Below are 27,199 nucleotides of genomic sequence, written 5' to 3'. Positions count from 1 at the left end.
GGAAGGTTTCTTGAGGAATGGCAGCTCATCCTCACGGAGTGCTGCCCTGATGAGAGGTATCGATATCGGTCGTGAGGCCTGGGACGAAGCCGGTTTTCCAAAAGATTCCAAAGGTGTTATATAGGATTCAGGTCAGGACTCCGTGCAGGCCATTCCATTACAGGGATGCTACTGTCGTGTAACCACTCAGCCACAAACCGTGCTTATTGAACATGTGCTCAGTCGTGTGGAAAGATGCAGTCGCCATCGCCGAATTGCTCTTCAACAATGGGAATCAAGAAGGTGCTTAGAACATCAGTGTAGGCCTGTGCTGTGATAGTACCACGGAAAACAACAAGGGCTGCAAGCCGTCCCCATGAAAAAACACGACCACACCATAACACCATCGCCTCGTTGGCGCTACACAGGCTGGCAAATGACGTTCAGTGGCTATTCGCCATACCCACACCCTGCCATCTGATCGCCACATTGTGTACCGTGATTCGTCACTCTACACAACGTTTTCCCCACTGCTCAATTGTCCAATATTTAGGCTCCTTGCACCAAGCGAAGAATCGTTTGGTATTTACTGGCTTGATGTGTGGCTTATAAGCAGCCTCTTGACCACGAAGTTTTCTCACGTCCCCCACTTCAGAATGTCTGTGTGATAGTGTGGATGGATGTCTGCCTATTACACATTACTATCCTCTTCAGCTGTCGGCGGTCTCTGTTAGTCAGCAGACGAGGTTTGCCTCTGCGCTTTTGTGCTGTATGTGTCCCTTCGTTTCCACTTTGCTATCACAGCGGAAGCAGCGGACCTAGAGATGTTCAGGAGTGTAGAAGTCTCGCGTACATACGGATGACACAAGTGACACCCAATCACCTGGCCACGTTCGAAATCCGTGAGTTCTGCGGATTACCCCATTCTGCTCTCTGACGACGTCTAATGACTACTGAGGTCGCTGATGTGGAGTACATGGCCGTAGGTGGCAGAACGATGCACCTAATGTGATAAACGTATGTTTATGGGGGTGTCCGGAGACTTCTGATCACATAGTGTTTTTCTGTCGACAGAGCAAAGCTTCTGAAGAAATCTGATGAATCGTTTAAACCACGAATTTGATATATTGATACCCAGTAAGGGCATTGATGATAAATGCAGTTGAACCGCGGTGGTCTCGAGGTTAAGGCGCTCAGTCCGGAACCGCGTGACTGCTACGGTCGAGGTTCGAATCCTGCCTCGGGCATGGATGTATGTGATGTCCTTAGGTTAGTTAGGTTTAAGTAGTTCTAAGTTCTAGGGGACTGATGACCACAGATGTTAAATCCCATAGTGCTCAGAGCCATTTGAACCATTTTTTTGCAGTTGAACGCCCTGTAATAATAATCACAAACTTTCGCCTACAGATGTCTCGGTAGCCGAGGACACTAACTCATCCTTATGAGGTGACACTCAACTCGTAGGTAGTGGTTCTTGGAAAGACATTGTCATCACCAGTATCTGGCCGCCAAGGGGAGGAGAGGTAGGGGTTTAAATTTCTAATAACTAGACTTTTTCCAGATCCTGGATTAGATTAAAAGCCTATCACCAGGTTGCAGTTTCAGAAAAACTGTAGCGAAGTGCACAAAGATTTCAAGATAGAATCAAATGGAGTTCTGTACGTGGACAGCCAATTGACCCTCTATACAAAAATGTGCTTCCGCCTTTATTTGGGCAATACATTGTTCGTTTGATTACAGATCAACCATTAAATAACTTTAAAAGTATGCATGTGGAGCGAGACACATGCCGTACTGAAAATTATTGGCAGAATTTTAGGCACATGTGGCCAGACAGGGTATTGCTCATCGAAGATCATGCCACAGCTAGGGTCAGTAGAGGTGGCTCATGCAAGAGCAGTGCTTTACGTCAAGGGTTCGTTTAGTAAGAGCGAGAAATGTCATGAAAATACGCCGTGACAGACGCTACGAGAGAGGAGGAATTTGTTAGATTTCGGAGAGAGTCAACCTAGTTAGCCTGATGTATATTTCGCGAAGTGACCCTCCTATTCGTGAATGTTACGTAGAAGGTTGGAAATAACTGGTGGACAACAGTCGTGGGATGGGTTACACCATTCGTTATTTGCCATGTGTGACATCCGAATTTTGTGGCGTATGGCACGAGTGCAGACAAGACATATAGCAGTTTTTTACAGTCGGCTCTATGTAGTGAACGTGGCAGCCCTGTTTTTGAACGTGCTAATCGATGAAAAAAGAAAGGCTGATACTGTATCGGAGATAACGCAAGAATTCGGTATCTGAGGTCAGGCGTGTCTAGGGTGTATTTTTAATATAGCAGAGACAATGTTTCTGCGTGCGTAAAGCGCCGCAAAAGACGACCGCAGGTGTTTCAGAAACGTCCGTGACGTTGCCTCTGCAGCACCATATGAGGGTGATGGACGGCCTGCTGCGTTTCAAATGGCCATCGATTCAAATATTTGGCGTCAGGAACTAATTACTGTCAGGACTCTTCGGAGGCAGATGCAACGCATGCAATAGGCCTCAGCTGCCGGCGACCAAATTTTGGTGTTGTAAGTTGCAAATTTTTTTTATTCTGGAGGAGGTAGTACCAGAGAGAAGAAAACACGCGTAGCACAGGTTGACAAGAAACCATTGAAATCGAGCATGTTGTTCTCATCGCTGTGTTCCGCCACTGGATGGTCATCTCTGTTCTGACCACAGTTCGGCGATAGTCGTTCAGTCAGCCGCTTATGTCCACATAAAGGGGTGTGCAAAAGTTACAAAGAGATATAATTTGGCATTTGAAACAGCTTCCAGTCTCGGAATGGATAAATAAAGACCTGTACAGTTTTCACGGTAATCTTATACCATTCTTCCTGCAAGATAATGGAAAGTTGAGGTAAAGGTGATGGTGGTGGATAGCGTTCACGTACACATTTCGCTCCAAAGTAGACCTTACAGGCTTAATAATAGTGAGATATGATGACTGTCATGGCCAGTGGATATGCGGCAATCAGTCCTCGTGCTCACAAAACCTGTCAGGGACGATGCGAGCTGTGCGAAGAGGAGCGCTCTCTCGTCTTGAAACACTATCACCAGTTGGGAACAAACATTGTACCGCGAGGTGGACCTGATCAGCTCAAATGTTCACATAGTCCTTGGTAGTAATGTGCCCTTACAGAGTCAGCAAGCGGCCCATAAAATACGAAGATGTGGCTGACCATACCATCACCGAACCCCAGCAGGGGTTCACCTTTGTAAACTCTGCCGAAAGTTGGAAAGAGTGTCACACAAGACTCATCCGACCAAGTGACTTTCCTCCATTGCTCACGTTTTATGGATTCGGCTCCGCGTTACCCCATACGAACATTTGCGTCGCTGACGAATTCCAGCTGTCCCTGCAAGTGCCTGCCTATGGATTTCCCTTGGCGTTATTTCCGTGCTGGCACGGCCTTGCAGGTGCCGTTCTCTTATTTTCCGTTAGAATTCTCTCCATTGGCCATCCGTCGCGATCACTCAGCACGCACGCGCTGTGAAGGACAGTTTTCCACTTTCCGTAGCTTCGAAACGATTCCTCTTCAACCACGACACACTTCGGCTACCTCGGTTTCGGAAGCACCCACCAACGATTGGTCCACTTTCGAACGCTCTCTTACATCATGAACTAACGACTGAGACTTGCAACGTACTGAAGACATTGCCCGATTGCCTTTCGCGGTGAAATAAAACAGCGAAACCTGCAGGCCTTGCTGACTCATACGTGCATGTTGAAGATGCGCTTCTCGCGTGTTTCCAAAGTTTTGTCCAAACCCTGTAGTTGTTGAGAATTACTAACGTTGCTTTCCTCGTCTATTATCAAGCACTCCGTCTGCAGTGCCAAAACAATAGAAATGCTCACTCACACCTCTGCAACATCCTTTCTAGCGGAAGTATTATCTCGTTAATTACAACAGCTCTGCGTGCTAATAGAAAGGAGTGCTTTTCGTTATTGGGAAACAGGGCGGTGCTGCAGGATATTGCAGTATTAATTTTGCTCCTCCTCGTCTTTGCATCTGTCGCGAGGGAGCTTTTAATTAAGTTTTTGCTGTTGGCAGGTTTCACGCCGTAAACCGGGTCGCCGGTGACCGGACAATAGTTGGCCAGAAATTGTCTTCTTCAGACTTAAACTGACGGCGTTCTTCTCTCATCGCTGCTACGTTCCCGTAATGCCGGAGAGGTTAAAGAGAAATGTAGCCGCGTCGTAAAAGCGAAGAGATGAAAGCTACGTCCCAAGATGACTTGATTGAATGAAAATTCGACTGAACTTAACAAACCTGAAGAAAGTGTCCCACTTTGTAGTGGCTAGTACTAAGTGCAACAGTAATTACGAGCTGCAGATATAATTAAATTGTTGACACGGACCATAATAAATAAACTGACGATGCACCTTTGTGAACACTTGTTTCGAAATGTGTGACCTCGTCACTGAGGCGTCTTCAGCGGACTTTGAGTAATTATACGGCGTTTTTGCTGATCGTAGACGGTCTAGTCATATTTCCTCGCAAACATCGGATTTTATTCGCATGCGTTCCACTGCCCTTCTTGTTGACACCTATGTCATAAACTCTTTCCAAGAGTGTGTCTGTTCCTCCAATCTTCAAGAGTTTATTATCGTCTTGACGGGATTAAAATGTCAGCTGCTAACACCAAAATCTTTACTTTCTTGCCCTTGATTTTAATCCCCTTTCCAAATTTCCCCCCCCCCCCTCTCCATGCGCAGTACACTGATTCCGTGACAATGGGGTACATGTTGCAACACTGCCTCACTCCCTCCTTCCTATACGTGTAATGCAACAGAAACCAAATGTAATTTATATCTTCGATGTGTGCCGATCCAAAAACACTTTTCAGTTTTACGTCGTAGAAACTGGTCTTCAGTCCGAAAAGATTTTGATGTAGCTGTACACGTATGAATGAAGCTTCATCATCTCCGTGTAACCACAGCAAATCATAACCATTTGAATGTCCTAACTGCTGTAAAGCCGTGGTCTACCTCTACAGTTCATACTCCCATATGCCCCCTCCCTGATGACTGAGAACATGTTCTGTAAATCGAACAGTTCTTACAGTAAACTTGCATCGTAAATTTCTTCCAAATCCGATGTAATACCTCATTATTTACGCGACGTACCCGTGTAATCCTTTGCATTCTTCTGTAGCACCGCATTTGCCCCCTCCCCTGCTTCTCCCACGGCCGGACGTCTTGCCTTGATGGCGCTGGACTCCCATTGTATCGGCTATATGTAAAGTTTGGATTTTACGAAACAGTATGTTTTCAGTCTTAAAACATGTAATCTCCGTCGGAGAATGGGGAAATAAAAAGGTTGAATGTGATTCTCACCGAAGGAGACAGTCGCAGAAAACTGACAGTTTTTTATTTGATCTATGAATGTATTGTCGCTTATCTTGCCATTTGTTCTCAGTAGAAGTCCAGAAGTGTGTGATGCTGCCATATCGTATCTATTCGTCAATTGGTTTTCATGAGTGGAGTAAGATTTTCTGTTTATGCGTGAAGCAAGTAGCCAACAGGCGTCGGAAGTGGTCTTACAATGTTGATTTGAACATTGAATTAGCACCATGCATCCTTCCACCGTAGTACTTGCAACTTGCTTGTGTGCTCTGCAGCTTTTAAAATTCAGGTCTTCAAGAAATTGGTTTGACTCGGTTTTTCTAGCATTAAGAGCTATTGATTAAATAGTCAAGATTTACCTCCAACAATCATTTAAAGTGGCGTGAACTAGAAGTTGGGTAGCACTCACGTAAAAATGTGCTTCATATAAAAATAAGACACTCTTCTATAGATTGATACACTATTTACGATTCTGAAAAAGCTTATGTAATTAATCTTTCTTTGTTTCAGGTGAGTGACCAATCCAGATTTCCTCCGATATGCTGCACGGGTATGTATCGACAAAATGGTTAATATAAAAATAATAACTTTCGTGTGAAACTTCCTGGGAGAATAAAACTGTGTGCCGGACCGAGACTCGAACTTATTAGGTCCCGAGTTCGAGTCTCGGTACGGCACACAGTTTTAATCTGCCAGGAGGTTTCATATCAGCTCACACTTCGCTGCAAAGTGAAAATCTTACTCTGAATAGCTTTGGTCATTAATTTTCTGTTCACTTTCTAAGTGAAAACGTTATTTCTCTCTCTATTTTATAAGTTCCTTTATGTAGCTGCGTCACATTTAATGCATATTTACATCTACAAAGGGCAAGCTACCTTGCCGTGTGGGACGGAGGGTACTCCGTATCCCAGTCATTACTTTTTTTTTTCAGTGCCGGTCGCGATTGGTATTCGGGGAGCCTCCTTGGGGGCTCGAATGTGTCTGATTTATCCTCATGGTGTTTCCGCGAGTTAAATGTCGGATGAAGCACAATATTTGTTGTCTCCTGAAGGAATTGCATCTTCTCTATTTCGTGGTACGGATCTCAGGCTACCGAGGAATATTGAACGACAGTTTTGTAAGCTATGCCCCTTCTTGACGGACTAAATTTTCGTAAGATTCTTCGAATAAATCTCTCTTGGATCCGCCTTTCCTGCGACTAGTTTTACGTGGTCGTTCCACGTTAATGCTGGAACACTAAGAGGGGGACGGGGAGGGGAGGAGGGATGTTACATTGCTACTAAAACATCGTAAATTGTGCTAATTTGTGTGTCATGCTTCAGTTAATTGCAGTTATTAGATGGCAAGTGGTATGTTACATACCAAATTACGGGCAAAATGTTGTGTTTTATATCCTGTTCCAATCGTAAATTTTACAAGGGTTTAGCAATTTAAGGTTAAATCGCTCATTATGCATGCTGAGAGATATTGTATGGAACTGACTACCTTCAATTATTGTTCTGCAGTCTTGTAATAATTCAGTATGGCTGTGTCTACATATACGCAATAAATTGTATTTGTTCATTAAATTACGTTTATTTCATTACTATATAGCCTCACAAGGTGCCTTTAAGTGCGTGATACCCCACGAGCGTTCGGCAAGAAAATTAATGTGCAGCTGTTAGGGTCGGGTGTCGTGTGGCGCTCCGAATTCGACATTGTGGCGGGTTGTCCCATGACCGATTTCTGTTCTGGACGAACTCTATGACGACGACAGCTGTTGAGGCTCGTGCAGTGTCTCACTATATAATCTTGTAATCGATTGTACGTGAATTGTGAACGTCAAATGCAGTTATGTGGTGCAGAGTATGAGGAAATCCACATTTTCACTACAATATTTACTGTTGGCCTAAAATGTTGTTCCTATTCCTCGACGTTTTTCATCCACTGAAACGGTGTATTTGAATGAGATACACACACACACACACACACACACACACACACACACACACACACACACAGGCTTTGTTGTCGTGTTGCTGCGTAACGTAGTGCAGCGAGACAATGCTTTATGGGCGTGTGTTCTTCGCAGCCGGAAATGGGATCCCTGGCTGGCGAGGTACACGGACGGTTAGACTTTCTCCCTTGCCTTGACTTGTAGCGGCTCGGCGACTGGCATACTGATCCAGCCGTGCCTACTCCAATGCTCCGAGGATGCATATTCAGCGAGCTGGAATCATCTCATTTGCACATAGATGAAAGCATAACTTGAGCTACTTCACACTGATGTCGAGGCGTTTTTATCCCACTCTGCAAGGAATCCACGCCCTTTCCCATTTCTTTCCTCCTCAGTCCCAATATTTTTTTCTTCGTTTTCGCGAGATTTGTAAGGTCTCGTTACCAGTTCAGATTGAATGTGATGCAGGAATATCAACATTTGTTAGTTGCTACGGTAGCGATACACGCCACAAAGCACCGCAGTGTTCTGTTTAAACGCTTGGTTTCTACAGCGGGAGCTCGAACTTGTGACCACTTGTTCTGCCAAACAGACTCTGTGGCCGTTGTTTGCAGATACGTATTTTTATTTTATGTTTCACTCGTGTTTGTGTGTTTCGGTGGCTTTGTTCTCGTGTACGAAACGTTAAACTAGCACCACGGGCCCACCAACACGCATGTAACACACACATTTAACCCCCGTATTTGTTGCGTACAGAGCCATAAAGCAGTATCAGTGAAGCAGAGATGATCTACACCATACTCATTTCACATTCGCTCATGTTTTCCTTTCGGAACATTATTTATGCTATTTTGGATCAATAAAATAGTCTTACGTTTACTGACAAGCAGTAGATACAATATTGTAGAAGCTGCTGGCGTAATACTTTTCGTAATCCGATTGAATGAAATGTCAAGGAATACTACATAAGACGAGTTTATGAAAATGGTAATCGGTGGTTTGATAACATATGTGGGAACGTACAACGGTCGCAAAAGTTCCCGAAGTTTTTGGGCAATCGCGCCGCGTGGAAGAAAAAACCAAAGTTTGGAAGACGGTACCAGAAGGTAGAGCCGCCGAAAAAAAAAAAACGCTGTATATGAATCAGTGATTCCCGTACACACGCGTTGCTTTGTCATTTATGATCGGTTCAGTGTTCATAGACTTTTTTTCGTATGTTTGGTCGAGTGACCATCTTCCGAAGCATCTGTTAGATAGCAAGGTGTAATCAGGGGCAAAATCTTTTATTTTTAATTCAAAAGTACGTTCTTTTAGGAAAATTGTAAGTTTTTTTACTTTCACTAATAACTATAACATGTTTATAAATAACAGGAAGCAAAACAATGATTAGCGTCAGTTATATCCATTCAAAAGTGAAGATTCATCAAAAACTTGTAAAATATCACTTCAAACATCTGGTGCAAATACGGGCGCTGCCCGAAAAGAAAAAAATAATCTTTTAATGAAGCTAGGTAAAGAATTAGAAAACAGAGTAATCTAAAAATAGTAGCTTGTTTATGTAAGTTTTTTAAATGAAAATCGAATCAGAAATTATTTACAGAAATCGCAAACATAAGTCTCGTGGAGACCCGGCGCAGTGTGTGTGTGTGTGTGTGTGTGTGTGTGTGTGTGTCTCCATATTTGGCGCATCATACTCTTGACCTATACATCTCCTTAACTGCCTTCAAAGAACTTTCCAACACCAAAGGTGCTGGTTGCATTGCTTAGGTGTGGTGTAACCCCAGCGGTGATATCCAAGCCGTTATTGCTGTCGATACGGAGAGTGTCACAGGAACCTCATGAAAAATCGGATCGGATCGTTTCGTGGGTGAAATTTTCCCTTTCTGAAGGCCTTAGGTCTTTCCACTCCTGCCGTGGTTCTCTCTGTTGGGGACACGGCTTTCCGGATATCACTGTGAATGTACTTTAAACTAACCGTAAGAAGCTGAAAAAAAAATTTTCAGATCCCTGTCAAAGATCTGCAATATATAACAAACAGCACTTCGCACAATAACAGACTTTGCATCCACACCATCTGAATGGAAGGTTCCAGTTGTTCACTGGATTCTTCCGTCAGCAAATACTGCCGTTCAGTCCTGGCTACCAGTCTGCAGCACCTCCCCATATTTAGACCTGTGCCCGTTTTGACACCACCTTCTCTTATAACAAGTATAATTTTGCGGTTTGTCTTCCTTCCGAAGCGATCTACACAATGGTGCAACATTTTCTCAAACTGCAGTAACTCTTCGGATGCGGGAAAAGCAAAATAATTATAGTCATGAAAAGCGATCTTACCCCAGTAATATACGCCGCCCGAATCACCTCGCCCCTCCAGTATAATTTCCTTGCCTTTTCGGTATAGTTTCATTGCCCCGTAAGTTTACATTATGAAACCAAAACTTCATGGACAAAATTTCAGAATTAGGATCTGATATTTTAAAGAGACCCATGATCTTCGGTACATAGTAATTGAATATTGATAAAACGAGTGACTGGTCGTGGTCCCCTGTTCAATAGCCAGCAAGTCGCGACACCCATAAACTTCTGTTACTTCTGGCAACTTGTGAAGATTCTGGTTTACGAGCCTCATGTCGATACTCTACATGGGTGCTTCAGTTTGGACTGTTGTCATCATCTAGGTAGACACTTTCAGCAATACGCTAAAGGGAGCAGCTATGTTTTTGTTACATACTGCGCTGCACACTGACATAAGACTGAGCTCACGTTGGTAAAGGTGTACGTATTTCTTCTCAAGAGTTTTAGCATTACTCCTTTTAATGTTTTGTACTATTTGGTCCTCACTGCGGTGAATATGTATTCACGAATGAAGTGGGTTAAAAAACCGAAGTATTGTCCTGTAATGAGCCACAGGTTCTTTGTACAGCATAAAGTATCCCTGAACAACCTCTGAAATTGTGTCGATGTAATGTGGGTTTACACTGTTTCCCTTGCACCAAAAGCATATTTCACGTGCCCACCTCGGATATTTCTGTGACAGTGTACAGATGTAGATCCACTGAAGCCTGTAGACTATATCTACGTCGATATTCTGGGAGCCATGGACTATCACGCGGAAAGCGCCTCCTTGCAGTCTTGGAGCGAGAGCTTTCTCTGTCGCTTCAAAATGCTAATCAGTTGACAGTTTCTGGACGGTGACAGACGTGATCACATTCAGGACGCATCCGTCATACAGTAAAGTTCTGTCTCCAAGAAACAAGGCTTGCTAGCTACTAATCAGCAGTTGTATCTGGTGAGGCATGCAGACGCTTTCGTCTTGGCTGGCTGTTTTGTGGTCTGGTGGTGCTGGCACGTAGTTCGGCGTGTTCGGTCAGGGGCTGGGAACCTACAGCAATAAAAATAGGGTAAAGAGTTCATAGATTAAATTCGAGAGATTTCATGCGAGACACCATGGATTGTGGGTAACAGACAGTTTCCGTATTCCTAGATTCCCCAAAACGTTTGACGCGTTGTCCCACAGCAGATTGTTGGCGAAGGTACGGGCATACAGGTTAGGTACCCATATATGTGAGGGCTCGAAGAATTTTTGGTAATGGAACAGAGTACGTTGTACTCGACTGCGGGGATTCATCAGAGATAAGAGTATCATCAGGAGTGTCCCAGGGAAGTGTGATAAGACTGCTGTTACTCCCTGTATACGTAAATTGATGTCAGGGACAGGGTGAGCAGCAGTGTATGGGTGTCTGATAGACTGGAAGGTATCGAGGTTGTGTGACTATGAGAATATGCACGAAAATTATGAAGGACAGCCTGTTCTAAATATAGGAAAATGTAACTTACAATGCGGACGAGTAGGAAAAACAATATTGTACGTTAAAATACGTCATTATTAGGATGCAGTTTGACAGTCACTTCGCTTAAGTATCTAGGTGTAATAATGCAGAACGATATGAAATGGAATGAGCACATCAGACTGACTGAGGAGCTTTGGGAAATTGTAGCTTATCTGTAAAGGAGACGGCTTGGAGAAAGCTTGTGTGACCCATATTCTTCATACTGTTGGAGTTCTGGAAGACATCGAAGGTGATGCTAGATTTGTTACTGGTAGATAAGTTCAGCAAGCAAGTATAAGTGTGATGCTTCGTGAATTCAGATGGGAATCCCTGGAGGGAAGACGGCATTTCAGGGTGACAGCAGCACAGTTCTACTGCCGCCAGCGTACATTTCGCCTAAGGACCATGAAGATAAGATGCGAGAAATTAGGGCTCGTACGGAGGCTTTTAGACCCCTCGCTGTACTTGAGTGGAACAAGAGAGGAGATAAGGTACCCTCAGCTATGCACCGTATGCGGAGTATGTATATACGAGGGTCACTCCAAAAGAAATGCACACTATTTTTTACCCATCTTTTATTCTACATGTTTGAAAGTTTTACAGTGTGTAGATACATGCTTTAGGAACAATATTTTCATTTCTCCACATAATTTCCATCCCTCTCAACTGCCTTACGCCATCTTGGAACCAGCGCCTGTATACCCGCACGGTAAAATTCTGGCCTAACCTGTTGGAGCCACTGTTTGGCAGAGTGCACAAGGGTCATCATCTTCAAACCTTGTTCCACGAAGAGTGTCTTTCAGTTTCCCAAAGCGATGATAGTCTCATGGAGCCAGGTGAGGATTGTAAGGCGGGTGTTCCAGTGTTGTCCATCCGAGTTGTGTGATCGCTTGCATGGTTATTTGACTGACATGTGGCTGTGCACTGTCGCGCAACAGCAAACATCCTGCTTTTGCCGATGTTGTAGAACACGACTCAGTCGAGCTTGAAGTTTCTTCAGTGTCGTCACATATGCGTCTGTCAGAAGTCACCAATTCGTTAACTCTCTCTGCACATTGTTTGGAGTGTGTGCAGTACGTGGCCTGCTGCTGCGAGGACAATACTCAATATTGCCGTGCAAGCTTTCATCACGTAACCTGCTTGCCCACCGACTAACTGTACTGTGATCGACAGCAGCAACTCCATACACCTTTTTCAACCTCTTGTGAATGTTTCCCTCTGCTTCGTTTTCACAACACAGTAATCCTATGACAGCACGTTGCTTCTGACGAACGTAAAGTGTAGCAGCCATCTCGAAGACATGATGTGACAGCGCCACTCGCGGGAACAGGTTGAACCAAGTTTGAAAACAAGCGGGAAGGATGTATCTACACACTGTAAAAACTTTCACACATGCAGAATGAAAACTGAATTTTTACAAAAATAGTGTGTATTTCTTTTGGAGTGACCGTCGTACCTGAACTGTTGAACAGAAACAACGAAGAAACAGATTCAGGAAAAAGTGGTTAGCACCGGTGACTACCAACCGGGAGAGCTGGGTTCGACTCCCGATTATTACTTAAGCAGATTTTTTTCTGAAATGGAAGAGTCAGGAGCCTCCTGGGCCAGATGCCTGCTTGAATAAAGTAAGTAGCGAAACTGACACCCAAGTCGTTGAAGTGTCGTAAATCAGGACGACTTGCACCAAGTGGCAGCCGCGCGGCACTTAGTTGTATTTCTTGGACTTAGAAGCGTTAAGCGTACTGCGTGTACGCAGTTGTTTAGTTCGTCATACGTGTGCCTGGCTGATTCTTTGCTGTTACCATGAGAGAGCAGCAAATACCGCGCGCATACAGACAGCAGTTCTTTGTTGTTAGGGGTGGGGGTACGGACGGGTGCAGGCAGGCAATGTGTGTCCACTGAGAATGGCGGACGTGGCGCAACGAGACCATCAAAGCCCAGGGACAGCTGCGGGCCACCTGGCGCCTTCGCTGCTGATTACGACAGCGTGCGCTCCGCTCGTAAACTAGCTACTGATCCCTGTTTACGTCTCGTGTCGCAATCCTTAACACTGATAAGGCCGTGAGTAATGCACTGCCAAAAGGGGACATCCCAGAATAAAACGTGCGCACACCTCGTACTTCGTAGGTAATTACTCGAAGGAAAATACCGCCTGTTGATCGGGTGCTTCCTCGATTATGTAGGAGCATTGAACCTCCCAAGAATGAGGGACGTGGTTACCAATCGCAAGAGGTTAACAGCGGCACAGTTTCCAGCTCGAACGAAATATGTCCTGTCTTTTTCTGAGAGCAGTTAAAACGCCAGGGGAGAACTTCGCTGACCTAGCAAGCACGTCTCCCGCTGTTATATGGCCGATTGACGACGGACTGGCACGTCGGGTGTATTGACACAAGACGTCACGCCACGTCATTTCGCTGCCCAGTACTGAACTGTGAAAGTGAGGTTATGAGGCACCATTCATGATAACAAAACGTCAGTCGGAATGACGAAAAAGCGACAAAGTTTTTGTGAAGTGCTGGGAAGCGAAACATCATTTCAAAACATCGACATTAATTTGCTGGCGGAGACACATAAATACATACAAACTCATCCGACAACACAGTTATTTATAAGGAAATAAAAAGGGCCTGCTTAACAATTTACTTACGCTTTTTCTTTATTAGAACTACTTAAACGTATCTAACCTAAGGACATCACAAAACACCCAGTCATCACGAGGCAGAGAAAATCCCTGACCCCGCCAGGAATAATTGTAAAATTTACGAAGGTTTAATAATCTAGGGTTAAAATATTGTTTAATGAAAACTGCTTTATTAACTGATGTCTTAGTTATACAGCTTAGGCACCAGCTCCGCTCTTTTATTGCAAAACCTAAACGGTTTTTCAAAAGTTTTCAAATGTGTGTGAAATCTTATGAGACTTAACTGCTAAGGTCATCAGTCCCTAAGCTTACACACTACTTAACCTAAATTATCGCCGGCCGTGGTGGTCTCGCGGTTCTAGGCGCGCAGTCCGGAACCGTGCGACTGCTACGGTCGCAGGTTCGAATCCTGCCTCAGGCATGGAGGTGTGTAATGTCCTTAGGTTAGTTAGGTTTAAGTAGTTCTAAGTTCTAGGGGACTGATGACCACAGATGTTAAGTCCCATAGTGCTCAGAGCCATTTGAACCTAAATCATCCTAAGGACACACACACACACACACACACACACACACACACACACACACACACACACACACACACACACACGCCCGAGGGAGGACTCGAACCTCCGCCGGCACCAGCCGCACACCCCATGACTGCAGCGCCGTAGACCGCTCGACTAAACCAGCGCGGCTAAACTGTTTCTCGGTTTTAGATATTTGAAAGAACATTCAGTAGGGGAAAAAAATAACCTAGTCGTGAAGGAACATTTGGATTTGTTACGAAAACAAAGTAAGATAACAAAGTAAGATAATAAAGATTAAGAAGCCACAATAGCACGAAATCCAGAACCGTAACACGATTGAGCGCAGCGAAACTATGTTACCTTCCGATGTTAACAGATGACGACGCTATCAAAACTTTCTTCCCGAAAAACCTTAGCGGTGACATGACGATAAGTGAAGTGACTTGACGGTCCGCTGACGGCCTGTGCGATTTGCAGCCATTTGAAATGCTTTGTGGACGTTACGTGACATGGTGGTAAGTGTGAATTCCGCCTAACATTTCTACCTGCGCTAAGTAGTCAGCGTCTGGGCTTCTAAGTGGGTTAGCGCTACTGGAGTGGCCTGTCTCGTCCTGTGTTGTATGTTTCGTGTACATAACCGTTGCGCAGATTGACACTTGGGCTAAAATGGAATGTTTTGAAATTCAGCAGAACCCACGGCACTTCAGATAGTTTCGTGGTTTCACATTCGTAGACTTCTTAACTCACAATAAATCTGTCGCATTCCAGCCCAACCCAGACGTCGTTGAAGGTGGGCAAATCAGCAAGACAAAATATTCATAAATTCGCTGGTCGTAATTTCTTCAGCCTTCCAGCATGTATTAAAGGCAGACGTCACACCACACAAGTGTCACTCCGAGGATGTGGTTAAATCCCCAATATTTCAGCGGTGTTTACTGTAATGTCTTTTTCTGTCGATCTGAGCTTTCTCAGCGCCGAGAGAAACATAATTCTAGTTGTACAGATTTGTTCTAACTTTAAAGAGACTGCGCAGATTTCAGATAGTTCCATATCTACGAAGATACAACGTACTTTCTGGCATGGTTCTGGTAACCCGTTCCGAAAGCTACTATCACTTCCAGATTATACAGGTTCGGGAGAATCATCAGTTATATCGCCTGTTCATGCTTAAGTAAAAGGCCTAGGATTGTTAGTTGTCGAATCTATGGAGTAGGTATCATTTCCGTGCTCATGGACTAATTCATCTTCACAGTCGCTCTTCTCGGAAAGCGACGGGGCACCGTAGTGGGGTTCGGTCCAGAGGGTTACCAACTTTTAGAAGTTGCACAGGGATGCTTGCGAAAGTTTTTATAAACGGTCTCCATGGGCATTTTATCAAGTAAATCGGTGTTGATATATTAGCCACCGAGCATGGAGATCCTGAGGTCTTGGAAAAGACTACCTAAAGGAAAACCAATCAAAACGTTCGGGAATGAAACATTGTCTCCACATCCTCGTAGCTGCTTTGTTGCTTCAAAGAAACGAAACAAATACTTTCGCCAGGAGACGTTGGTTGCATGGGTTAAGAAAGTTTGACTTTGTGTTCCGCAACGTTAGAATCCTAAACGTTGGAAAGACGTACATTTAGGACCAGAGTACAATCACTGGCTAGGTGCCAAGCCGAAAGCAAAAGAGAGAAAATTTTGAGCTTGAAAGTAGGTCGAAGAGTGTATGCTAGCGAATCTTGAAAGGCGTGCTTGAGATTGGACAAAACTGCAGACAATAGAAAGAGGAGGAAGTGAAAGCTTAGTCATAAGTTTAAATTCGCTACATGGGATATTGAAAAACACGAAACGGATGTAGTAATCGTACGCATTCTCTCTCTCTCTCTCTCTCTCTCTCTCTCTCTCTCTCTCTCTCTCTCTCTCTCTTTCAGTTCAATAGTGATTTATTAATCGTCCCTTTATCACGATTGCTGGATATAGGTCTTCCCCATACATTAAGATGTACAGCTTTCCTCTCTGAGTTTGCTTCTTTCTTTGTCATTTTCCTTTAGCTCGTTCATCCTCATGAATGCAACATGTAATCTGTTCAGTCTATATCGCTCATTTCATGTCGCCGTTTACCCAGGCAATTTCCGTTTCAGTTTCGTGCAGCTTCAAAAGGCCACCTTCCTTGGTACGTTGCTGCCATTGTAAGGGCTACATACATTTATTTACACAGTCATTTCTGCACAGGAACAGTCGATATAACTGAGCAATGCTGTAACCACGCAAAGTATACTCTGTCAAAATAACAAGCTAACACTGTGTGGGCTGGACCGATAGGGGCAGAAGAATCTGTGGCAGGTTGAAGCTTAGTATGTGTCTCCGAAATAGGCCCAGATGCCACAGTCGGCAGTGCCTATCTTTCGAAGGAACGTTCTGGATTGCAGGCCTCACTCCCCAAATTGTCACGTACAAATTTGTGAGAGTTTAACTTCGGTGGGTGTTGAGTAGCCTCTGTTTCGGTTGTCTGTTCCCGTACAGGTGATACTGCAAATGAGAAAATGAAATGTATACATGATTTGTTTACTTTGTAACTGTCCTAGCAATGCTTTTACTATTCAGTACCTGATCTGATACTGTGCAAAAGTAAATGTCCCAGAGACTCGACGTGTCTAAAACGTGAGCCTTAAATTACTCGATCTCAAAATGTTGGAGACTACTACCTACCAGTGTCAAACCGTGCATCTGAGCAGTCTCTGTGCGCACCACGTATATTTGCGACGTTGGCTTTGAACCCTCCAGAAAAGAGCAGCCAGACGTGTCTCGCGGCTATCGGACAGTACGGAACTGCGATGCTAGCAGCAGCGGCCGCATGGCGGCTATTATACCGGGAGAAACCGCGACCGTCTCTTCCTCGGTCGAGACGAGAGAACGTAACTTCGTCGCGGTGGTGACGCCGGGAGTTCGCGGGCCGCGGCGCGCCCGTTAGCCAAATTGCGTTCGTCGCGCTATCTGTTGACATTAAAGTTAACTGCGTGGCGTGGGCGGCCGCCGTTAGCGCGCGGAATGCCTTCGCCGCTGCACGCCGCCACAGCTCCAGTTACACCCCATTGGTTTACTTTCCGCAGCCCATCCTTTCCTCAAACGTTCGCCAACTCGAGCAGAAGTTATCACTACAAACTTCCCACCTACGGTCTTCTTAACGGTGCTGATATCTCCGTCGTTATCGCCATCACCTATCGTATACTTCGTTCCCATTTTGTTTGCCTGTGTTTTTTTCCCACATAATGGCAACAGAAATAATAATAACAATATTAATAATGGAAAGTGGGAACTACATGACGCCTCCTGAATAGTCCAGCTGGAATTCCGTCTGCCCAATCCTACCCTGGTAACTAGAGGGGGGGGGGGGGAAGCAAGGACTGTTTAATTAGTACCGGTTACAGGTCACGAAAACTTCCATCAGCCGGGAGAGCGGCGTACTGACCCACGTCTCTCCGTACCGCATCTAATAATGCAGCGCTGGTCGGTACTAAGTCGCGGTTCGGGACCTGTGAACGGAGATTTGTTTCACGCACTTGACTTAGTATTATGATGCCGTGGTTACACACGTAGTTTATGATTGACAGTGTTGCATTAACGGAGACTGTGCTGTTTATCTCATTCCTAACTGTTACATCAACTGACCCCTACGACAAGTTTAAGAAATTGGTTGTTTTTTGAAATTATTTAGTTACGATGCTATCAAATTGTGGTAGCGTATCTTCAGGTATTGCGCACGTACTTTTTGCCGCCTTTCAGGACCAGTCATTGCTTTTCACTGCCTACATAAGTATAGAAATTAGATCTGCGATGATTTCGGGGTTACCACTGACAAATAATTGTGAAACTTTATTGTATGACTAGTAGCTATTTATTTGTATGCTCGGTACTACAGGTTTCGATTAGCGGGCTATTATTAAGTCTTTTGGAGATCGATTATTGTAACAGAAGCTGTGTGTTCCACTCTACATCGAAGTTGTTCACTTCAAATGTTGTATGACAAGATGGTTACGCTCCGCTTCGGCTTGATAACGATTGTCTTCTCTTCGCACTCTTACACTTTTTGCTTTGCGTCGATAGAATAACGTTGAAATCCATGTTTAGTCTCCACAAGTGATTAACCAACGGAAAAGTAAAATGCACATCGCGAAGTTAAATCTTTCGGAATGTAATACCAGGAACGAACACGTACTTATGTTTTGTATTTCACACTCTATTTCCGGATCTACGTCATGGCAAGGGAAAGGAAACGACCGCCGGGCCATCTGTCAGCCAGCGACGTCATGATAGTGCGGTACGACATCCACAACAAAGACAGGCCGTGGTGCGTAGATCACAGCACGCGGCACTGCATGTCTTACGACAGAATTGTACCTTTTCAGTTAAACATTGATGTCCCGTCGACCATGCACGGAGCCGAGCGTTCACGAAGTATGGCGGACAAATCCACTAGTGTGACGTCACAAGTTCGTTGCAGGGCTCGTATATCTCGTTCGCCCCGGCCGCTATATTTCTCATGAAAATGGCTCCTCAGTTGGCATCACGTGACTGAGTACAACTCAATGCAGTCCTCCCACCGAGAAAAATCCCTGGCAGTACCGGAAATCGAACCTGGTCCCTGCACATGGCAGCCATCTGTGCTGACCACTCAGCTATGGAGGCACACTGAATATCAAAGAAACTTCTCAAAAATGCCATCCTTTCTGAGTGTTCTAAACAATGCATTGTCAGTTACGAGGAATTTAACTACATCTTTATGGTGCCGAAGAAGTGTAATAACAAGTCAGTCAGTTGCACATCATTATGTCCCTCCCACTGGTGTATGTGTGGGGGGAGAGGGGGGCGTGCAGATCGTCATAGGTTGCCCTTGCCCTTCTACTTCAACCCTGGCCGACACCTCACAACTATAGGAAGCAAATACTCACTAGAGGAGTGGTATAGGTGCGATTGTTGTTGTAATTAAAGATTTCGAACCTTCCGCTTGATTCTCACACTATGTTCGCCGTAAAAATATTAGAAAGTTCACACAAGGAAATTTTCACTCTGCAGCGGTGTGTTTGCTAATCTGAAACTTCTGGAAGATAAAACTGGTGTGCCAAACCGAGACTCGAACTCGAGACCTTTGCCTTTTGCCTGCAAGTGCTTTACCGACTAGGCTACCCAAGCGCGACCCACGACCCGTGCTCACAGCTTTACTTCACAGAAGCGCTCCTGCGAAACTTTCAAGACTCGCACTACTGGAAGAAAGGATATTGCGGGGACATGGCTTAACCACAGTCCCGGGGCGGGGAGAGAGGGGGCGGGGTTAAGAGTGAAATTTTCACTCTGCAGAGGAGTGTGCGATGATATGAAACTGTGCTTGCATAGTTCAGGTGATGAAGCACTTGCCCGCGAAAGGGGTCCAGAGTTAGTGTCTCCGACTGGCACTCAATCTGCCAGGAAGTTAATAAGAAAGTTGTTTCCATTTTTGCTCATTGTTAGGTACAATCACTGTAAATTAGTCTTTTTTTCTCTCACCGTTTTCTGACGTAAGATGTCACCAGCCCGAGGAAGTTATTGCCATCACGGAAAACCACCAACGTCGCACGTACAGCGTTCATTAATTGCAATTTTAACCGTGAACAACTCTTGATACCGAGCCTGTCGGTTCGAAACTGGTAACGGCGTCAGTTGCCTTCATATAAAAGCGTTATTTATAGCGACTGCTCCCAGTTTCCGGTTTTTATAGGATTAACCTGTATTTTTACATTGCCATGATCTCACCGTGTCAGTTCGAGGAAAATACGTGAAATAACGCTTATAAAATAAAAACTTGTGAAATTTGGAAATGCCGTTGAAAATGCTTTTTAAATAAAAATGAAACGCGTCGGAGTTAGGTATTGATGCAGGTATGTTGCGGCACCCAAAAATGCAGTTCGCTCGAAACAAATTAGCGAAATTAACCGCCGCTGCCGAGAAGCGGCGTGTCGCCCTTTTGTGCGGAGGCTTTTATGAGGAGAAGCTGTAACTTTGAGGAGGTCGGTTTCCTGGAGCGCCCGCTCGCTGCGTGGCACAATTACCGCTGGCGCTGCGTCCGCGAGGAAACAAGGCGGACAGCCGCCTCAGCTGAGCTGCCGCTCTCCGCCATTGGCCGGCGAGCTGTTGCTGTCTGGTCTGGTGCGCCTGTGCCTCCCTTCCTCCCCACCTCCTCCCCGTACCCCACCCTTGCGGCTGGCAGAGCCTTTCAGCAGAACAAGGAAACAGCCAGACGTTCCGCATTCCACGTTCGTGGGAAGCCTGTGTGCCGTGCCGTGGCGGGCCCCCTTGCTGTGAGGTAGCTCGCTGAGAGGCAGCGAGCACGGTAGTCAAGACCGCTCCGCTGTTTACGTCTCTGCTCTTCACTTTGTCTCTGGTGGGCAGATTCTTAACGCGCCTCCCTCTGTCAACTTTACGATTTCAGGCGCGTTGCACACAGACATTTTGTGTGTGTAAAAGTAAAAAACCAGGAACATTTTTTACTCGTCCTCATTTTTTTTAGCATATAGTAAAACTCCGTACTTCTGACAGATTAACGACATTTCTTTTCTTCGCTGTAAATTTATGAAAAACTATACCGCAGGTTTAGGGTTGTGCGCAGAGCTGGTTTCCCACATAAAACGAATTTTACCCATAAAGATCTTCATCCACATCAATACTCCGAAAACCACCTGAGGATGGGTGGTGGAGGGTACTTACCGTATCCTCCTTCCCCTCCATGTTCCATTCGCGAATGGCTCGTGGGAAGAGCGAATGTCAGTAATTCGCTGTGTGTACTCTTAGTTTCTATAGTTATTTCGGTGGTCATTTCTGCAGACGTATATGAGAGGAAGCAATATTTTGTCCGACTCTCCCCGGAAAATACTCTCTCGAAATTTTAGTAGTAAACGTCTGCGTGATGCAAACGCCTCTCGTTTGGCCTCTGCCACTGGAGTCTGTTGAGCGTCTCTAACGCCGACTACACGATCTCGTGAACCTTTGCGATAGTGACCACTTCCCGTTGATTCTCTCGCTCCCTTCCCGCTCCCCCATGGACAGATCACCTCGTTGGTCCTTCCAACGTGCCAATTGGCCTCTGTATACTGCACAGGTCGTTTTTTCTCCCTCATTGTCGGATGGTATTGATGATGTCATACGTGACATGTCTGACGCGATTGTTCACGCTGCTAGCCTTGCTATCCCGCGCTCATCTGGACCATTTCGCCGCCGGCAGGTCCCTTGGTGGAGTTCGGACATTGCCGTTGCCATCCGTGATCGCCGTCGAGCTTTGCAACACCTTAAGAGGCATCCATCCGTTGCCAATCTTATTACCTTTAAACGCCTTCGCGCAAGGGCCCGTTACTTAATCAAACGGAGCAAACGGATGTGTTGGGAACGCTTTGTTTCTTCCCTCGGTTCTGCTGTCCCTCTGTCGCGGGTATGGGCTACACTTCGCTCTCTCCAAGGTTGCCATCGGCAGTCTACCCTCCCGGGTCTTCACCTCCCGGATGGCCTTTGCACGGACCCGTTGATTCTCGCGGAACACCTTGCGACCCATTTTGCAACAGCGTCGGCATCAGCCTCCTATCCGGCTGCTTTCCTTCCCCAGAAACAGCGGGCCGAAGCTTCCGCCTTATGTTTTACCCCCAGCCAGTCAGAATCATACAACGACGCTTTTACTGAATGGGAACTTCTTTCCGCACTCTCCTCTTCTCATGATACGGCCCCTGGCCCAGACTTCATTCATAACCAACTGCTTCAACATCTCAGTGCTCCACAACAGCGACATCTTCTCCGGGTATTTAACCGTATTTGGCTCCAGGGTGACTTCCCTTCTCAATGGAGGGATAGCATTGTGGTTCCCGTCATTAAGCCCGGTAAGAACCCCCTGTTCGTCGACAGCTATCGGCCAATTAGTCTGACGAACGTTGTTTGTAAGTTACTTGAACGGATGGTAGCCCGTCGGCTCACTTGGGTCCTCGAATCTCGGCGTCTGTTGTCCCCTTACCAGTGTGGCTTCCGAGAGGGACGGTCTCCGATCGATCATTTACTTCGCTTGGAATCCGCAGTTCGGCAGGCCTTTTCCCAGCGCCGCCATTTGGTTGCTGTATTTTTCGACCTTCGCAAGGCCTATGATACGGCTTGGCGCCATCATATCTTACTTACACTTCATGAGTGGGGTCTTCGGGGCCCACTCCCGATTTTTATCCGCCAGTTCTTGTTTCATCGTTCGTTTAGGGTTAGGGTTGGTACAGTTTTAAGTTCTCCGCGAACCCAGGAGAATGGCATCCCTCAGGGTTCCGTATTGAGTGTACTTCTGTTCCTCATTGCTATAGATGGACTTGTGGCCTCCGTCGGTCCTTTGGTCACTCCTGCTCTGTATGTGGATGATTTCTGCATTTGGGTTAGTTCCTCTTCGATGGCCGCTGCAGAGCGTCAGCTCCAGGGTGCTATACGGCGTGCCTCTGCATGGACCATCTCACACGGATTTCAGTTTTCTCCTTTAAAATCGCGAGTGGTCCACTTTTGTCGCCGTGTGACAGTCCACCCCAATCCAGAGCTCTATCTCAATGCACAACGATTACCTGTGGTCCCACAGTTTCGTTTCCTTGGCCTTCTTTTCGACAACAAGCTCACTTGGCTGCCTCATATCAGACGCCTGAAGATAGGATGTTTCCGTAAACTAAACGTCCTTCGCTTCCTTGCCCACACCTCTTGGGGTGCTGACCGTTCCACTCTCCTCCACCTTTATCGGGCCTTGGTGTTGTCTCGCTTGGACTATGGTTGTCAAGTTTACGGTTCAGCTGCCCCTTCTACATTGCACCTCTTGGATCCGGTCCACCATCGTGGTATCCGTTTGGCCATCGGTGCCTTCCCGACTAGCCCTGTAGATAGTCTCCTGGTTGAGGCTGGGATCCCCCCCCCCCCCCCCTTTCCGTTCGGCGCTCCCAGCTTCTGGTTTCGTATGCAATCGCTGTCCGTTCCTCTCCCACTCATCCTTCCTATTCTATCCTGTTCCCTGCCCAAGGAAGTCGCCCACCTGACTCCCGCCCTCGGGCGGGTTTACCGGTTGGGCTCCGCCTAGCGTCTCTTCGCCGTGATTTTCAGCTTCCTTCCTTATACTGTATCCCACGTTCCCTCCCCAACACACCTCCTTGGTTAGTTCCCCCGATGGTGTTCCGTTGTTTTTTCCGCCGCATTTTATCTGAGTTTCGGGATGCTGTTGTTTTTCACACTGATGGCTCTAAATCTGCTGATCGTGTGGGCTATGCCTTCACCTCCTCTGTAGGCATGGAAAATCATCTCCTGCCAAATGCATGTGGGGTGTTCACTGCGGAATTGATGGCGGTCTCCAGGGCCCTGGCCTTTATTAAACAGTCCAAGCTCAATCGCGTTTTGTTATGTACAGACTCAATGAGTGGCCTTCAGGCACTTGACCAGTGTTTCTCCCGTCATCCCTTGGTCTCCTCCATCCATGACCATCTCGCTGATCTCCACCATGCTGCTTGTTCTGTTAGCTTCCTTTGGGTCCCTGGCCATGTGGGCATCCAAGGAAATGAGCTTGCTGATCGTTTGGCTGGGGGAGCAGTCTCTTACCCCCCATTCCCTGTCACTCCTCCTGTGGCGGATTTACGGCTTCATCTCAAATCCCACTTTGCGCAATCATGGGCCACATCCTGGGAGGCTACCTCCTTGTCTAATAAACTTCGTACGATTAAGGTGACACCTGTCCCATGGCGTTCTTCCTTACGCCTCTCGCGAAAGGACTCAACCACCCTCTGTCGTCTTCGCATCGGCCATACCAGGCTGACCCATGGTTTTCTTTTGCGTGGTGAGCCACCCCCACTTTGTGGTTGTGGAGCTTTCCAGTCAGTGGCCCACATTTTGGTGGAATGCCCCCTTCTTTTAGCTCTGCGTACTAAGTACAGACTTCCCTGCACTTTAGCCTTAATATTAGCAGACGATTCCCGGATGGTTGAACTGGTTCTCAGTTTCCTCCGTGAAAGTGGTTTTTATTCTCAGTTTTAAGGATTTTCATCTCCCTCTGGAGTAGGGGCAGGGCGGTGAGGGTTGGGATGTCTCCCACTGTAGGCTGTGCTTGGAGATTCCTGACTCCCCTCCCTGGCCATGTTCCTTCTTTTTTCCCTTTTACTGTTTTTATCGCCTTTTAGGTTTGTTTAATCCCTTTTACAATCCGCCCTTTTACACTCTGGCGGTTGAACGCTTTTAAATAGCATGTGGTCTTGCTTGTACTGCTTCACAGGTGGGATATTTCCTCTCTTGAGTTTGCCCATTTACTGACTTCCCTCCTTGTGTTTTTATCATTGACGACACAACTGCACTTTTTTAGCCTTTTACCTTTATCGTTTTTTACTCTTCTGAGCTGTCCCTCTGTCGGAACTGACCGTCTTTGTAACAAGGGACTGATGACCTTGCTGTTTGGTCCCTTCAACCCCAATCAACCAACCAACCAACCAACCAACGATCTCGTGACGAACCGCGCAGTTCTTCGTTGCATTCTCTCTCCCTCTCCCTCCTTCCCCTGTTAGTTCTACGTGGTGTCTCTGAGTGAGGAGCAATACCCAAGAACCGGTCGAATAAGTGTTCTGCAAGCCACTTTCTTAAGATTCGTTCTACGAATCTGGCATCTGCTTTTCTACTTAAGGTCGCTCTGCATAGTTATTCATATATTTTACGGTAGACACCAGTTTCCAGCAACTTGTCATCATTAGTGTACTTGGGGAGTTGTGGATTTCTTCTCCTATGTATGCGCAATATTTTACATTCACACTAAAGACTCATCGCGGAGGAATTATCCTAATAGGACGGAAAGCGGTAGATACAGTGTAAAAGTACAGACCGATAAAGGATTACAAAGTCTGGAAAAAATTGGATATTTATTTAAGAGAAAGAGCTTTTGAGCAAGTCAAGAATGTGTTGGTCCACCTCTGGCCCTTATGTGAGGAGTTAGGAATCTTTATGGAACTAAGAGAAATCATTTTATACACTTTAATCCGATTTAAAAGTAGTATATTAAACAAATTCTGTTTAAATAATTAAATTTTTCAGTCCTGAAATTACTAAAATTCTGCAACACTTTTTGTGCCAGACATTACAAATGAAGTGAAACTATGATAATTTGACATCAACTTTTGTGGTTCTGTCTTCCTCAGTTGCGCGTAATATTACGGTATATTGATAATTTTTACTTTATGGACTGTCTGACAGCAAGTGAATAAAACACTAACTCGAATGTCAAAGTTGTGATGCCTTATACATAGGCATGATATGCAGGAATTTTAAAAAACGATACAAAGAACGCATCAGATCTTAAAAGTACTTAACAAACCAGTCCACATTTACAGAACATTTAAAACACCAGAACAACTATCCTACAAACATGGAACTAGAAATGAAAATGACAAACATCTTACACAAATGCAAGAAAACTTCCACATTCAAAAAGCCATCGCTGAAAACAAACATAAATGAACAAGCACACATCAACACACACTGGACTCGCGTTTGGGATGACGACGGTTCAATCTCGCGTCCGGCCATCCTGATTTAGATTTTCCGTAATTTCCCTAAATCGCTCCAGGCAAATGCCGGGATGGTTCCTTCGAAAGGACACAGCCGACTTCCTTCCCCGTCCTTCCCTAATCCTATGAGACCGATGACCTCGCTGTCTGGTCTCCTTCCCCAAACAACCCAACCCACATCATCATAGGCACTCAATAAAAGAAATAAAATTAAAAAAATGCCCCCCCCCCCAACGCGCACGCGCAAATGCATACACAAACAGATCAGAGATACATCAATAATTACACTCGAAAGTTCGGCAATAACATTCGATCTTTGGCAATAATAAGTGACATTCGGCAACACAAACCAAAACATTGCATCGAAGCAAGTGTAAATGAGGGGGGGGAAGTGCAAATTGGCATTTAGAACAACAACAACAACAAAAGTGCAACAGGAACGTAGTATGCAGGAAATCGTCCACTCAACTGTAAGTACATTTCAAAATATTACTACTTACTAGGAAATACCAACCACCAGAACTGTTTATAACCTATAGGTACAGTGACCAAAAGGTAAATTAAATAACTAACATATGTACGTATTCCGGGCCACCGAAGATGCCTGGCGATAAAGGCGAAACGCATATGGCACTAAAATTGTGTTTTATTCCGTTGCTGTCAGACGGTCCATAATGCAAAATTTATCAATATACCGTAATATGATAATTTGCATTCATTCGAATAAAATGAATGTCATGATTTTTTCCTGTTTTCTTACTTACACTGTGAAATTTCCATTTTAAGCTTTCCCTTTTTTTAGTGTACAGTATTGTAGAAGTGACATTGTACAAGGTGGGAACGAAACTTCAGTAGGCCGTAGATAAGGTCGTAAACAAGCTGGTGTAATTGGCCAGCGTGCTGAGTGTGAGAGCTGGCGTGGAGCGGAGAGTGCAGCGCCTGGCGCCTGCTGGAGGCAGTGACAGGGGGCTGACGGCGCGTTGAAGGAGTGGCCTCCCTCCCTCCCCCCCCCCTCCTTCCTTCCCCTGACTGCGTTATTTATGCCGCCCCCGCGACCAGAGGGCCCTCCGGAGCCACCCCCGTGGCTCGCTTTTAACTGCGCTCCCGCTCACACGGAATTCTTCATTTTTGTGGCTTTACTTCTGCTCAGCAGATGTCTGCTCCGGAGTAGCTCGCTCCCTCCTCCTGTGCCGCCAAATAAAAGAAACCATTGCGGCGAAACTTGTTGTGGCGACTTTGTTTCCAAAGGCTGCGCAGCGATGCTCTCTCTCCCCCCCCCCCCCCCTCCCCAAGTTTTGCAGCGGCAGTTTGGAGTGCAGCCTGAAATTGTTTCCCGGGGTGTATCGCTGTTC

General features: G+C 45.7%; 1 protein-coding gene across 3 annotated transcripts in view; it reads left to right on the top strand.

The window, feature by feature from the left end:
* The window catches only part of LOC126358824 (DE-cadherin), a 564,715-nt gene that overhangs the window by 119,073 nt on the left and 418,443 nt on the right, over window positions 1-27,199 (top strand). Inside the window, exon 1 of one of the 3 annotated variants that reach the window (XM_050007584.1) lies at window positions 5,885-5,918. The exons of the other annotated variants lie outside the window; for them this stretch is intronic. The gene's annotated coding sequence lies outside the window, so the exon portion shown is untranslated. Of the gene's footprint in view, window positions 1-5,884; window positions 5,919-27,199 lie in introns of those variants that run through there. 3 annotated transcript variants of the gene reach the window in all.

Source organism: Schistocerca gregaria, chromosome 1, assembly GCF_023897955.1.
Source record: "Schistocerca gregaria isolate iqSchGreg1 chromosome 1, iqSchGreg1.2, whole genome shotgun sequence".
Classification (NCBI taxonomy): Eukaryota; Metazoa; Arthropoda; class Insecta; order Orthoptera; family Acrididae; genus Schistocerca; species Schistocerca gregaria.
The sequence above is the reverse complement of the archived record's forward strand: the minus strand, read 5'-3'. Positions and strand labels throughout refer to the sequence as shown.